This window comes from Anser brachyrhynchus, assembly GCF_964034855.1.
Source record: "Anser brachyrhynchus genome assembly, chromosome: 8".
NCBI classification, from domain to species: domain Eukaryota; kingdom Metazoa; phylum Chordata; class Aves; order Anseriformes; family Anatidae; genus Anser; species Anser brachyrhynchus.
Genome location: NC_137702.1, coordinates 7203499 through 7216972, shown reverse-complemented (window position 1 = coordinate 7216972; position 13474 = coordinate 7203499). Strand labels below are relative to the sequence as shown.

The following is a 13474-nucleotide window of genomic DNA, read 5'->3' as shown; positions in this document are numbered from 1 at the left end:
TATGCTCCTGTGAAATACTGCAGCCTGTCAGTGCTGGAATACTTGACTACCAAATCTACCAGTTAGCTCTTATCTCCAGAGGATTTTAGCTCATGACAGAAGTGAATTGGAAAAGCAGATGGTTTTACAATGGTTTTTGGAGAGAAATAGATCCCGTACCAGAGCACAGGGTTTGAAAATAGCATTTCCCCCTGCTTCTCCCCATTACATAAGAATTAAGTGTCTTCATTAAGTGTTTACAAACCACATTATCCAACAGGCAAAGAGCAATAGGTTTAAATAAACAAAACCAAGGGTTTGTGCAATTTGGTATCAGTGTACACACACATATAAAACAGGTTTGTTTTAGTCTATTACACGAAATAACTGCCTCAGATGCTGTTATGGGCACTCATCTCTGACATGGGACATTTAATTCCCCATCAGAATCAATTAACTCATGGTTGAGACTACAACTGCAGGGAATACTAATTAATAACTATTAATTAGTCAATTAAAGGTTGGGACAGCCTGTCAGCCTCTGTCTCAGGTGAGTGTTATACAATACAAGGCTCACTGGAACAACCAGTTTGAAACTAAGCACATTTTCCTTTTGAGGAAAGTAATTAATCTGCTGCTTGTAATTCCGCTCACTTTCTTCATTAAAAGCAGCATTCCTTCCCCCTCGCTGCAGACTGCCTAGCAGACAACCTTCCTTGCTGTGCTCACCTGCATCACAGCACCGAGACGCACCACTCCGGTCACGGTCCATCACGTCGCCATTGGATCCTGCAACAAGGGGAACAACCACAGCTTAGCCAGGTAATGCAGCTCGGCACAGGGCTGTAACGCTGCTGTGTGCTGGAAGCCTGGTGCCATGCTGCCATTGCTGTGTGGGGAGATGCTGGTTTGTGCATTTGCCAGCTCGGAAGGGGAATCTGCTTCCCCTCCATGAACCAGCTGACAGCCCAAGGATCCCAACTGCAAAGGAGGGGGTCGGAAAGCTCCAAGCACGAGGCGAGGCCACCAGCCTTTGACATAGCCTCCTTCTAAAATACAGAAAGCTGGAGGGAGGATTTCTGCATGGCCTTGCTCGCTGAGCTGCTGCACACCTGTGGAGCAACGAGAAGGGCTCTGTGCAAGGATATTAAAATAGCTTGTCAGCATCTCAACATAAAGGAAAGTGGGGATATGATAAAAGGAAAGGAGCACAAAGAAAACTAAGGTTTACAAATAAATTTGGGGAGAAAAAAAAAAGAAAATAACCACAACCCAAGAACATTCTCCTCATTTTTCCTGTATGAGATTTTATTAAAGGCAGCGCTGAAAATAATCACTATGAAATGTAGTTGGAAAATAAGTGCAACCTTCATATGCTTCTCCTGCAGAAAACACGTGTGCGTTTCGTAAAGCAGTTAAAGAATAGAAACGAATGAGTTCTACTGATTCTTTAACAGAACATTTTCCTAATAAATTCACTGGAGAAAGGCACACCGAGAGCAGGCAAAGGGGCTGAAACCCCTGACCCTGTATCAATCCATGTAAATACCCATTGCACCACTGCACAGTTATGCAATTACAGTATAGAACGAAAAGCACATACCAAATACACTCCAACTACTGCAGCACTTATGAAATCTTCCTCCTTTATAAAAGAATTTGTGTTGCTCCTGCCAAGGAAAATGAGTAAGTAAAAGGCAACCTCTATTCTATTTCCTGCTGTGTAAAGGAGACGCCTAAAGATAGTTTTTGCTGTGTATTATTTGCCTGCCCTATGTTATTAACAATACAAAAAGAGGATGGCCAAGCCACATGTGCTACATTATTCCCTAGAGCCTTCCCATGAACTTCCTCCATGGTCCTGATCAACTCTGGTATTTAAATGAAGAGCAAACATTCCTGGTCTTTCCTTACCACATTTTGGGACCTTCCATCAAAACCGTATCAGAGGTTTCTTCCCAGAAGCACACAGTCTCCAGCTGCACACCCTGATAGCTTCAAAATGCTCACTCTCCATTTAGTCTAACTGAAAACCAAACCTCAAACTTCCCCCAAGCTAACAGCTTTGAGAAGTTCAAACATGTATAAGAATGGCACTCACCAAATTGGGAGATCTGCAGTTACTGATCAGGGAGAAATGTGTCATGGTTATTTAGATACAAAATAGCTACGACTGCTCAAGATTTCCAGAAGTAATAACAGTCTTTATTTAAAGCACAGAGGCAAAAGAAAAAAAGGGAAGAGGAAATTAAAGTAAATCTTGCACCACTGAGCTGGCACAGACCACTAGATCAATGCCAGCACACAGCTCCGCCGTACGGGAGCTCTGCATTCTGATCACTAGCAGTCTGCATGTAAATGCATCGCTAAAGGAAGAACAAAGAACAAAGAGAAAGCAAATACAAATGCATATGCACAAACATTCAATTGGGGTTTATTCATAAAAAGAACTTCATTCCTTGCTTCCTCCTCTGAAGCAACACGATGGCTCTTTCTGCACTTGCAATCTAGCGCATTTCAATGATCCACAATTACACATTTGCATACATGCGGCAGGGATGCTGTATCCACCTTTACGTTCAAACAACAGAAATGAGTTTTATTAGTTCAAAGGCATCATACTTTGCTCTAAACACACATCCCAGGGAAATGATTTCTAATAGTAAGCTTTTCTCTTGTCAGCATCACGACGTGCACAAGTGCCTGGGCTGGGGTAGAGGAGTAGTACTGGTTTTTGTGAAGTTTCTGCAGTACTGAAGGATTCCTACCTCCATTATCATTAACAGCTGGGCTTTCTGATATTCCCTAGTGCCAGCAAGCCTTTCTCAATCACTCCACCAAAGGCCACAGAGCTTGATTGCTGGACAAGTTGTTAGCTTTCAATAGTCTCTCTCTAATGGCAATATTTTTTAAATGATTAAGATTAGTGAGCAGGTTTTTAAAGGTTTTCCAGCACCAAGAAGAGCAGATAATCATCTAGAGGCACTTTTCAATGCATCAGGGAATCCAGTTTCCATTGTGCCCAGACATTGTTTTATATTTCATAAAGATACATAAATGTTATTTACAGGCAGAAATGAACTAGTCTAGTCTAAAACCAGCAGCTGTACAGTTCATTCGCCCCAAAATGCTGAACCTCAGGCAAAATCATACCCTTCCACATAGCCAAAAGCACTGCAGACTACTGGTAAAGCACATTCCAGGCCCATGCAGTGCCTGTGCTCTGCTCCAGCTCAGCCACCCCAGGCAACACAGCTCTGGGAAAACAGTGCTGGGACTCTGTGCACAGGCTCCCAACCACGCAGGGGTTTTTCCTCCCATGTCTACTCACAGAAATACCTTTGCAACACAACTCTTCCTTGCTACATGGGCATAGCACATACCATGCGCATCATCAGCCCCTAGCACGGAGGCAATCCGTTCAGATCTCTTTGGCACAGCGGCAACGATGCAAGGACCTGCTGCGGGCACAGCTGGATGCCTCTGGACAACACAGGGGAGCCTCCTCCCACGGGGCTGGAAACAAACATTTACTGAGGAGTCAAAGCTTTTTTCACTGATTAAAGCTAACCCAAATAATCAGACACATTTTGTTCTCTAATCACCAAGCTACTGTCCAGATTATCCTTGACATGTGAAAAGAAAAGATTGAATTTACTTCTAATTTACTTCTTTAATAACTGACTGTGTGATGCCCCATTTGTTATATATTTCTGCCTCACACTGTTCAAAGAGCAAATACAAGTTTTAATATTGTTTATGTTACTATCATTTGAAAATTAATAGCTTTTCATATATCTTTTGACTTCCTAGTGGCTAAAAGGAAAAAAAAATCTTAAATATATTCAAGGCTAAGTGTCATTTAAACTGCCTCTGATATACATGTATTACAGTAAATTACCATAAACATGCTACCCGGTGATGGAGACAAATGCCCAAAGAGAAAACCCGTGTAAACAAGACAACTAAAACTGTCTTATACATATTTAAGGGATCCATAAATGAGAGCTAGTCATAAACTTGACAAAGGTAATAGAAGATATATGTTAAACTTCATTGCTATAAAATTCAGGTTAAAAAGGTGATATAAATATTTTAGTCTTTTATCTAAGATTATCTTTAAAGATTTAGTTTCTCTTCATCTGCTTTGGGGGTGGTTGGAAGAGGAGTGGGGGGTTGTAGGTTTTTCTTTTTTTTTTTTTCTCCTTTTTCCCTTTTTTAAACCTTTCCACCTTCTGTTAGTTATTTTGAGTTCTGTTTCTTTCCTACCATGTTTCTTAGAGAGCTTGTTAAATGTTGCTGCGCTATATACAAGTCTATACGCATACACCCACAGAGTTACTGAATGATAGCTGCTAGTCCTCTGAAGAAAGGGCTTTCAAACACATGCATCCATTTCCCATTACTGAGAAACCCACATTTGTGACAATCGACACGCACAGACCGCTTCTGTGATGGTGGGGCGATTTTCTTCTCAGCCCAGCAGGCTCAGGGCTGTCTTCCCTTCTGCTCGAGGCCCCAAGCAATTGGCTGTAGCCAGCCCTGCTCTGCGCTGCAGCCCTGGTCGGGGCAATCTCCAGAGGCAGCTGCACCCACAGCTCCCCCGCAGTCCCTGCCCCGCGCTATTCCCCACCAGCCATCCCTGCTGTTCTTCCAGTCTCAGCAATTTAAATCAAGAATAAGCCTACAAAGGAGAGCAGGCTCTCTCCTTACATCACAGATGCTGCAGCTCGATACAGAAATACAGCGTGCCCTCCTCCCCACTGCCCCTGCCTTTGGCCATGCTGCTGCTCAAGGAGCAGCTCCTACTTCCTGAGCACAAATACTAGACGATCAACAACATTTCTGTTGCCAGCAGTCTGATTTTATCATGACCTTGAAGTATTTGGTATTTTTCCTAAATTTCCAGGTTTTGCATGGGAATCTCACCGCCTTCAATTTCTAGTTCCCAGGGCTGCAAAGGAAAGGGACTTAAAAACATCCAGATTTTTTTTTTAAATGAAAAGAAAGAGGAAAAGAAATAGAAGTGATTTCTGTGGGATTTAATTTCAACCTCAAAAACCATGGCATGGCTCCTAACATTTTCTGAATGTAAGCATACCGGCCAGCACTGGACACAAACACAACCTTCGTTGTGGGCTCAAATATCCAACACCCTGATTCAGGAACACAGCTGCCACTGTTTTACACCAACATCTGCCGCAGCACAACTTAATGACAGATATTTATCCCTATATAAACAAATGTATCCCACTGAGGTGCGGAACTTCCATGTGTAACATGGAGATAACTGTTAATGCCCATTACATGTACACATATTTGAACATCATGTAGCTGTTAGTTTTTGGTTTAGTCTCCTGTAACAACCTCTAAATTTCAAAGACTATATATAAAATTATAGTACACATATATAAAAATGACAAAAAAGGTAAAGTGTTTTAGGATTTCCCTAACACACGTTTGTCCTCCATGGTCCTTACTTTCCATGTGAACAGCCAAATATTCAGGTTCTATGGAACATCACTATATACATTTTTCTACTGATGCAACAGCCTCATGCATATCAGTTAGTAAAAGGAATTTGAGGTTGATTTACTGCATCTATAAGTTTGGGATGGATCTTTATATTCTACTCATTACCCTATAAGCAAAATTTCCTGGAACAGCCAGGAGAGCATGTTGATATTTAGAGCCCTGCTTTTTTGCTCCATCTCTCAGCAATTTCCTCATCAAGTCAGTTCAATTTTCACGTGTTTCCCCTCTCAGCCCCAACAGGCACTCATGGCAATTGCCCAGCTCTGAAAGCCAAGCAAGGTCTTTTCTGCCTTGTGTTATTAGTAGCAGTAGATTTTGTGAAATCAGAGGTTAGTTAACAAGCCATCAGGACAGTCTGGACTGTCACGGCAGTCCTGGCAGATTTAGCCAGCTAAGTAACAGAATGCAGCTCTGAATATACCCAGGTAGTAGACATCTATAGGGTAAAAAAAATAAAGAAACTGGCATTCATAAGCAATTGCTTTTGAATCAGGAACAACAGGAAAAGACACTAACGTTCAAAAATATTCTGACATTTTGCCAATAGACTTTAAATTTCCGGTGTTGTTTACTTCAGATCCTATACTTCAGGGGAGGAGGGGATTTTTTTCACTGTTTTTCCTGTTCTGAACTTTTCTTATTTAATTTGAGCAAAGATGGGCCAGAACCAAAGCCTGCGATCCAAGTATTCCCACACTTTCTGCTCTTCAAAATCAAAATCTATACATTGTGCCTGTGATCCATCTCTCACCTTAATGACTGTCTTGTTTCTCTTATTCCCTCTCTGAGCCTGCTTGCCAGTCTGTTTATTTTCTCTTCATCAACTTTTTTGGGAAGAGGCCATTTCATTTTCCATCAAGTCTCTTTTCTCTTCCATCGATTCTTATTCTGTATTTCTCCCTTTTGCCCTCACACAGCACTACACACATTTTCCTCTCCATTAAGTTAACTCACAATTCATCAAGATTGTGCACTCCAGAGCCAAACAGATATGGAGCTGTTTTAGAAGAAAAGGCAGAGATTGCTCCAGCTCACTAATAAAGGGTATCAATCTTGCTCCCTTTTAAATGAAACATGTTGTAAGCTTCTCTTAGTCACACTAATGAAAGTATTTTGCCAAGTTTATCCCTAGCATGAGTCCCAGACCAAAAAGTGAGGAAGGATGGGGTACAGCATTGAGAATAATGGAGCTATATTTTTAGTTAATGGATACTACATATTAGAAGAACTAAGAACCTTCTCGGGGCTAGGAATAGGATAATAATGAGCACTTTGTACTTGAAAAAGAGGACCAGGACCCTCCCTCTAAGTGGCATACATAATGGCTCTGCAATGTTTTCATGAGGTTAGTGTAGAAGTCAACTTTTACCTGACTATTCTATGAGAGTCTTGGGATAGGAATTTTGATCCATAATTAAAAGGGTTTTATACATTCAAAGCCAAGAGAACAGCACATAGCTAGCTCAGACATCCTTCTTCAGAATTTCTCTCGCATTCCACCGAAGTAACCACTACTGACATTTATCACAAAATAAATGCCTAACAGGATGGTTCTCTGTTCTTGTGCAGCAACTCCAGAACTGCACCTCCCTCTAATAACCACACACGCTCCCTGCACACAAGGAGGAATAGAGCCTCTATGAACTGCTTCACGAGACGAGGGGTTTGTTTCCAAGGATGGGCAGGACTCTCACTGCAAAAGACCTACATGCAGAAAAGCAAGAAGCTCTGCTTTTTTTGTGGTTATATTCTAGTTTGATAATTTCAGGGGGGTGATTTACTGAGTAAATAGCAAGGTTATCAAACACTTACAACGCATATTTTAATCTTCAAAAAAAGAGTAAAATAAAATGAAAACAAATACTTGGTGTTAAGCTCCTGGGGTACCAACAGCACCTGGGAATCAGCTAGAGTGTTTCTCATTACAGAGGCCAGTGAAATCTACATCACATAGCAGAGCTGGAGTGCCAAAGATGTGTGTGTACACCTGGTATTAGGAGTTGGGAGGCATAAATATTAATGAAGAAACTATGGGATGGAATGACAGGATGATGGGCGAGATGGAAAAGACAACAGAGCAAGTGAACAGCATCGGCAGGTCCTGGTATTATCACAGGTCACAGATCCATGGACTGCGTTACCTTGTCCCATCTTCTGCGTCAGGGTTTCCACCTGCGACTCTGACCCTGTCTCCTTCCTTGTCCCTCAGCAGGTGCTCACATACCTGAGAGCCCTGGAATGGGTCTCCTCACCCCTGCCTCTTCTCCCCTGCTGCACAGAACTTAATAGATGCAATGCACAAGCAACCAAATAATGTTTGTCCACATGTCTTACACGTCTACTACAAGGAATCTGTTTGAATTCAGCTGAAACAATTTCTTCAATCCATGTTTTTATGAGGGGAAAAAAATCCTTTGTTTTGGCTTTACTGATAGGTTTCATTAAATTCTGCTGTTTTTCAAAATTGGGGAACAAAAAAACAGTTCAATTTTTAAAAGTACCCTTCCAAAATAAGGTTACAGAATTATTTTAGAAATTGCTAAAATGCCACAATAAAAAAATTTTGACATTTCTAAAAAAGTTTCATTTATATTTATCAGAATATTTTGTTTTGACATTATTGAAATTTCTCCTCTCGTGTCCCTTTTTCTTTCATGTGAGGTATTTTCCAATTTTCACATATTTTCTTATCTTCCCAAAGATCCATTTTTAATTTAATTTATTAGTTAATCAGGCAAATGGGAAAATTCAGCCTAGTTTTGTTCAGCTCAGGACATTTCCAAGAGCATGGTCTAACATCCTCATTTTAATACACTGCACATCTTACGCCAGATGCTACATTAAAAAAAAAAAGTTAAATAATAAAGTGATAATGTCTAATTCCATCCTGTAATCCTAATTTAATACGAGCCGTGTGCGCACAGCTGAGGATGACATTTTTAAAGTCACTTCACTTTTCTGCTAACATCACTTTAGGGACTTAAAATCCATTCCCCCCTTGATCAAATTCTACTTTCCTAGCTTCTGCTTTTATCTCCTCCCTGCACCAGCACCGAGCAAGCACTGAGAGTCTAACGCCAAGCGTGCAGCCCACGACTCACTCTGCAGTCTCTGTATGTTCCTTTCCTTCAGTTCTGAAGGGCAGGAACCACAGAAGAGCTTTTTCTCCTTTCTAGCTCTAGAGGTTACTCAGCAGGGACCTGCTGAAGGCAGCGTGCATCCTTTGCTTCTTCCTGCAGGACGACACACCTTCCTCGTCTTCCATACCCACCCAGCACTCAGTGCCAGAGTGGCAGATGTGTTATTGTAAGTGAGCAAGATGTGACCACCTCAGCCTTACATGGTGTCTCTCCCCATCTCCAGCTTACCTTCCACATCATTACAGTAGTCCCGTTTGCTGCTCGTAATTCCTTATTCTCCCTTATTCCCCTGAGAAACCTCATCAGCTTTCATCCTGAAATAATATGACATATCATCACCAGCTATCACAAGTGACAATTTCTCTGTCTCTCCTGGGGAGCATATTTTATACCTGCTTCCTCTTCTGCAGCTCATCAACACAACAGACCTTTAACAATTGAAAACAGAGAAAGAGATTGAGTCTTTACGCTATACCTTGCCCAAAAATAAATAAATAAATAGCAGGAAGGGACAAGAAGCCAGGTAATCATCAGAAAACAGGATCTCAACACCCACAGACTCACAACTATCAAAAAGATCAACTCAGCTTGACGGGACAATGTAAGTAGCACTTCTTACTTTGATAAGCACAAAACATGATCTGTGATGATGATATAAGTTGCTGCTTTGGTTGTTTTTTAATGATAAATGAACTCCTTGGTTGTCTTCTCTCTCCTGATAGTTTTGAAAGGAGAGACTGTACAATGGCAGGGAGCAATTGAATTGTAAAGACAGAGGCACAGATGGATAACAACTCTCTGTCATTTGTTCCTGAAACTTCCTAAATGAAATTCACATCAAAATGTGAAAATCTGCAAAGCATCATTAATTTCAAGGGATTAGAGCAAGATTTTAAGCAGGAACTATGAAATAGTTTCTGTGTGTACTCTTCTGATGTCTTTCCTATTTCATCTAATTAACAATAAAACAGATGTCCCGTGACAAAATCAGGTTTTTCATCCAATAACACTCTGACAATCTAAAAATGCCAATCCCTTCACATATGTAAGTTAAATGTCACTGGAGACAGTTGATGCAATTTAGAGATAAGAGCAAAGTGAATATTAGCATTGGGTAACTAGCTACAGGAGAGCAAAATCCTATTGCCTGCCCTCCAAATTTAGAGATCTCCAGTGCAGTGACTTTTGGACTAACCTTGTTTGCAGTTCTTAACATCACAGGTTTCCTTTACCTGACTGCAGGAACACAGGAAAATTCATGGCACTAACATGTACTTCCAGTGCATGGAAGTCCCCAGACACTCCAGTACCATGAACATTCACTCTTAATTACTCACTGACAGTTTGTACCTCCTGCTAATTTACCACCTGCCCACCTCTGGATGCTGTGAAGGTAACTCACGTGCAGGCTGTTCTCAGGGAGGCAACCCTCTGTTGGCTTACATCGCTGTTAATGTGGTGGTAGGAAGCACCCAGGGAGGAAGGTGGTAAAGGCCATTTCAGATGAAGCTTCTCCTTTAGGTGCTTCTCCGCAGAACTGCACTCTCAAGTGGCAGCCCTGGATTTGCTTACACAAGTTAAGTTCTTGTTAAAACACGTCTTCCCCTTCCACTCAAAAGGCAATTTTTTAAATGATGATGAAGACCAACGTGGAGCATCTCTTTGCCTGTTACTAATTTCACTGTCTCCCCTGCTGTTCCAATCAGCTAAGACTCAAATGCAGAACTTCTGTTGCTGAATCCATGTACTGCAATGGGGGAGGGCGAAAGCCACTCAACTTGACTTTCCAAATTCTTTCCAGAAAAGAATCAAGTAATCTGCAGAGCATTATGAATGCCCATGAAACTCACTATGCTATCTTCACTCTCATTTGATGCAGGTGTCACAGTCAATCCCTACAACAATCCATTCCTGCCCTCAAGCAAAACACTCATCTCTCTGAAAATTTGCACCACATGGCCCTGAGCTCCTTCCTGCTGTCACACACACCCTTCTTTAATTCTTCCTTAATTGTTTACATGTGTTAAATAACTCCCTGTTTCAGCTGACCCTATTTTAGAAATCTTCTCAACCTTCAGTTTAAGAATGTCTCTTCCTCTTATCCCTGTTATGTCCCCTCAAAGAAAATGGAGTTATGTTTGACATTCAAAAGATACCCTTCAGAACAATGCAATTATTCTGGAGATACTACATCTCTTTATGAAATGTGATATACAGTACTCAGAGCGACTCTGGAGAAGTTAATCATAGTTGCAATCATGTGTCTTTTCCAATTCACACAGTTGTGTGATTGACAGAAACTCCCAAAGCAGAATTCAATTAAGCATAATTTTGATTCTCATAAGACAAGGCTGCCTTTGTTGTAACACTAAAATCAGTTCTGAAACACAGATAAAACAGATATTAAATAATGTAATCTGCAGCTGCTCATACAGAATAAATGCCACCAATAATAATGCTGCCACGGTTACCTTCTGCAGACTTTGGAGCTGGTTTTCTTCAAAACTGAAACAAATATCTGAAGTAACAGTATATTACAGAGTGGACTTTCAAAGGTTTTGAAGTACCTAAAAGTGCAAAAATCTCACAGGGATTTTCAAAAGCATCCAGACTCCTACTCCCACCTAATCAACAGAAGTTTTAAATCAATTCTTAGTTTATCAGACCCACACACATATATTGTGGTGGCATCACCCGCGGCAGGTTACAAGGTCTGTGACATCTCCTGCATTAAAAGTGCTTCACTAATCCTGCGTACAGGGGTGGTGGTGCAGCAATGTGCTGTCTGGGGGAGTAAGCACCGTGATTTGTCATCCAAAATGCTCGATAACTTCTCTCTAATTATAACTGTGCTTACTTTAATAAGTTAAATACTGGACAAGATTTGATCAGTTCACCCACTCTAATCTCTCTTGCCACATCAAAACCCGTTTAAGAAGTATCTGGTTCTTCCACACAATCCATAATGAGCCATTTAAGAAATTAACTGGTGTCTGTATCAAGAAAGGGGCCCAGCTTAGCTAGTTAGCAAAGTATTACATTTTGCTTGCTCATTTCCATCATTCAATGGGACAGAATCTCTGCATGCCAAACCCAAATGTGCCCTGCTGACACTTTTTCACCCACTCTCTGCACACTGAGGAATAAGATAAAAGAGCACCTCAGATTGCCCCTTGGGACGAAGTCTGAAGTGACCTCTGCAAGGCTGGGGCCAGGAATTAATGCCACTTGCCCATCCAGAGCCCACGCCATGCCAGACACGGGACTGTTTCCCATTCTCTGCTTGTTGCACTCACCTGCTGTCTCTTTAGTTAGTGCCAAAGACCCTGACAGCCCCTGCAATTGCAGCAATGGTGTTTTAGAAGTACAGACACTCTTGCTCCTTTCAGGCTCTTTCATTGTCTTTTTGTTGAGAACACACTCAACAGAAGGGATAAATATCCCTGAGGTGTCACTGCAGGCTGACTCACAGTAAGAATACACTAGCCACCACACAAAACATCTCTAGTAATGGGAAAAATTTAAGAAACACAGTTTGGGTTCTGCATCACGAATGCCCCAAAGCATATTTAGATGAGCACCTTACCTAACTTGTTATTTGCAGTTAAAACCTAGCCAAGAAAGGTACGTGCTCTGCTGGACTGCATGGGGCTGGTGTGTACATCAGAGGCAAAACACTGTCAGAGAAACCTGACCGCACGTAAAGCTGAGCCTTAAGCAAAAAAAAACGGGAAAAATGGGTCTTTTAGAAAAGAGACAGCATGTCTTTGCCATCTAACCTTCAACTGTCAGATGCTGTCCTAGTTTCAAAGTCATTTAAGACAGGGGAGGATCGGCGCTGCCTTTAGCACAGTCTCTGCTGCCCTCTCGTGGCATCTCCAGCAGGCACGGAGCTCAGCAGCCCGGGCTGGTGCAGAGGAGAAACTGTTATTCCGGTAGCATTTCAGCCTCAATTAGGAACTTACGTTATTAAATATTATTTACTTAGAAGTGTGTAGATTTTCAGACCTAGTGGGTGGTTTTCAGTGTCCCAAAGCACAGGCTCATTCTTCCTCACCCTTTGGCTTCCATTCCTAGACTAGGATCGGGGGGAAAAGGCAAAGAGATTCCACGCAAGAATTTGTGCAAGGTCGCCGCAATATTTATTTGTTGTTGTGCATACTGTCACACCCTGACTGCAGCATGCCTTAAGTCTGCATCTCCTTCAGTGGATAACACAACACTTTTTAACCCATTTACGCTTTAATACAACATTTCAATCCGTGAAATGAGAAATATTGCACAAGATGAGACCAAAGCTCACCTAAAACAACAACAAAAAATAGTAATTTTTTTCAAAAGAGCTAGAAAGTGGTTCATGTGATAAATTTACCTTTCCATTCACTCGCCCACCAATATGCCTCATCATGGTAAATTAAAAGTATTTCACAAAATCCCATGAAAGTATAGCCAGGGTGCCAAGTAAATACATTAGCCCAGAAGAGGCATGAGGAGCTCAGCACACTCATGAATGGACAAAAAGCCTTTACTAGTTACGACAGACAAGTCTGGCACTGGAAAGTGTTTCTATTTTTAGCTCAATTTCCAAAGGAAATGTGGCTTATGCAATCATCCTATGTGCAAATGTTGCATGCCTGTCACCCTCACTACTATCACTACTCTGCCTAAACAGCCAGCTGCAGACGAAGTCTCATAAATAATGGAAGTTCCCAAGGACTTGGTTAATATAGGCAGGCTGACAGAAGAGAGAGTCCCTGCAAGTGCCCCCTCTGACTGCAAAGCTTCCAACCAACCTCAAACCTACACCTAAGGCTGGAGCT

At 41.6% G+C, this 13474-nt stretch overlaps 1 protein-coding gene across 2 annotated transcripts in view; it reads right to left on the bottom strand.

Annotated features, from left to right (window-relative positions):
- LOC308199318 (uncharacterized protein) overlaps nt 1–11311 on the bottom strand; it is a 133821-nt gene extending 122510 nt beyond the window's left edge. For both annotated transcript variants that reach the window (XR_013954572.1, XM_080603348.1), the window contains exons 1-2: nt 10057–11311; nt 709–768 (exon numbers count right to left, since the gene is read on the bottom strand). The gene's annotated coding sequence lies outside the window, so the exon portion shown is untranslated. The remainder of the gene's footprint in view (nt 1–708; nt 769–10056) is intronic.
- Nucleotides 11312–13474: the final 2163 nt, after the last annotated feature.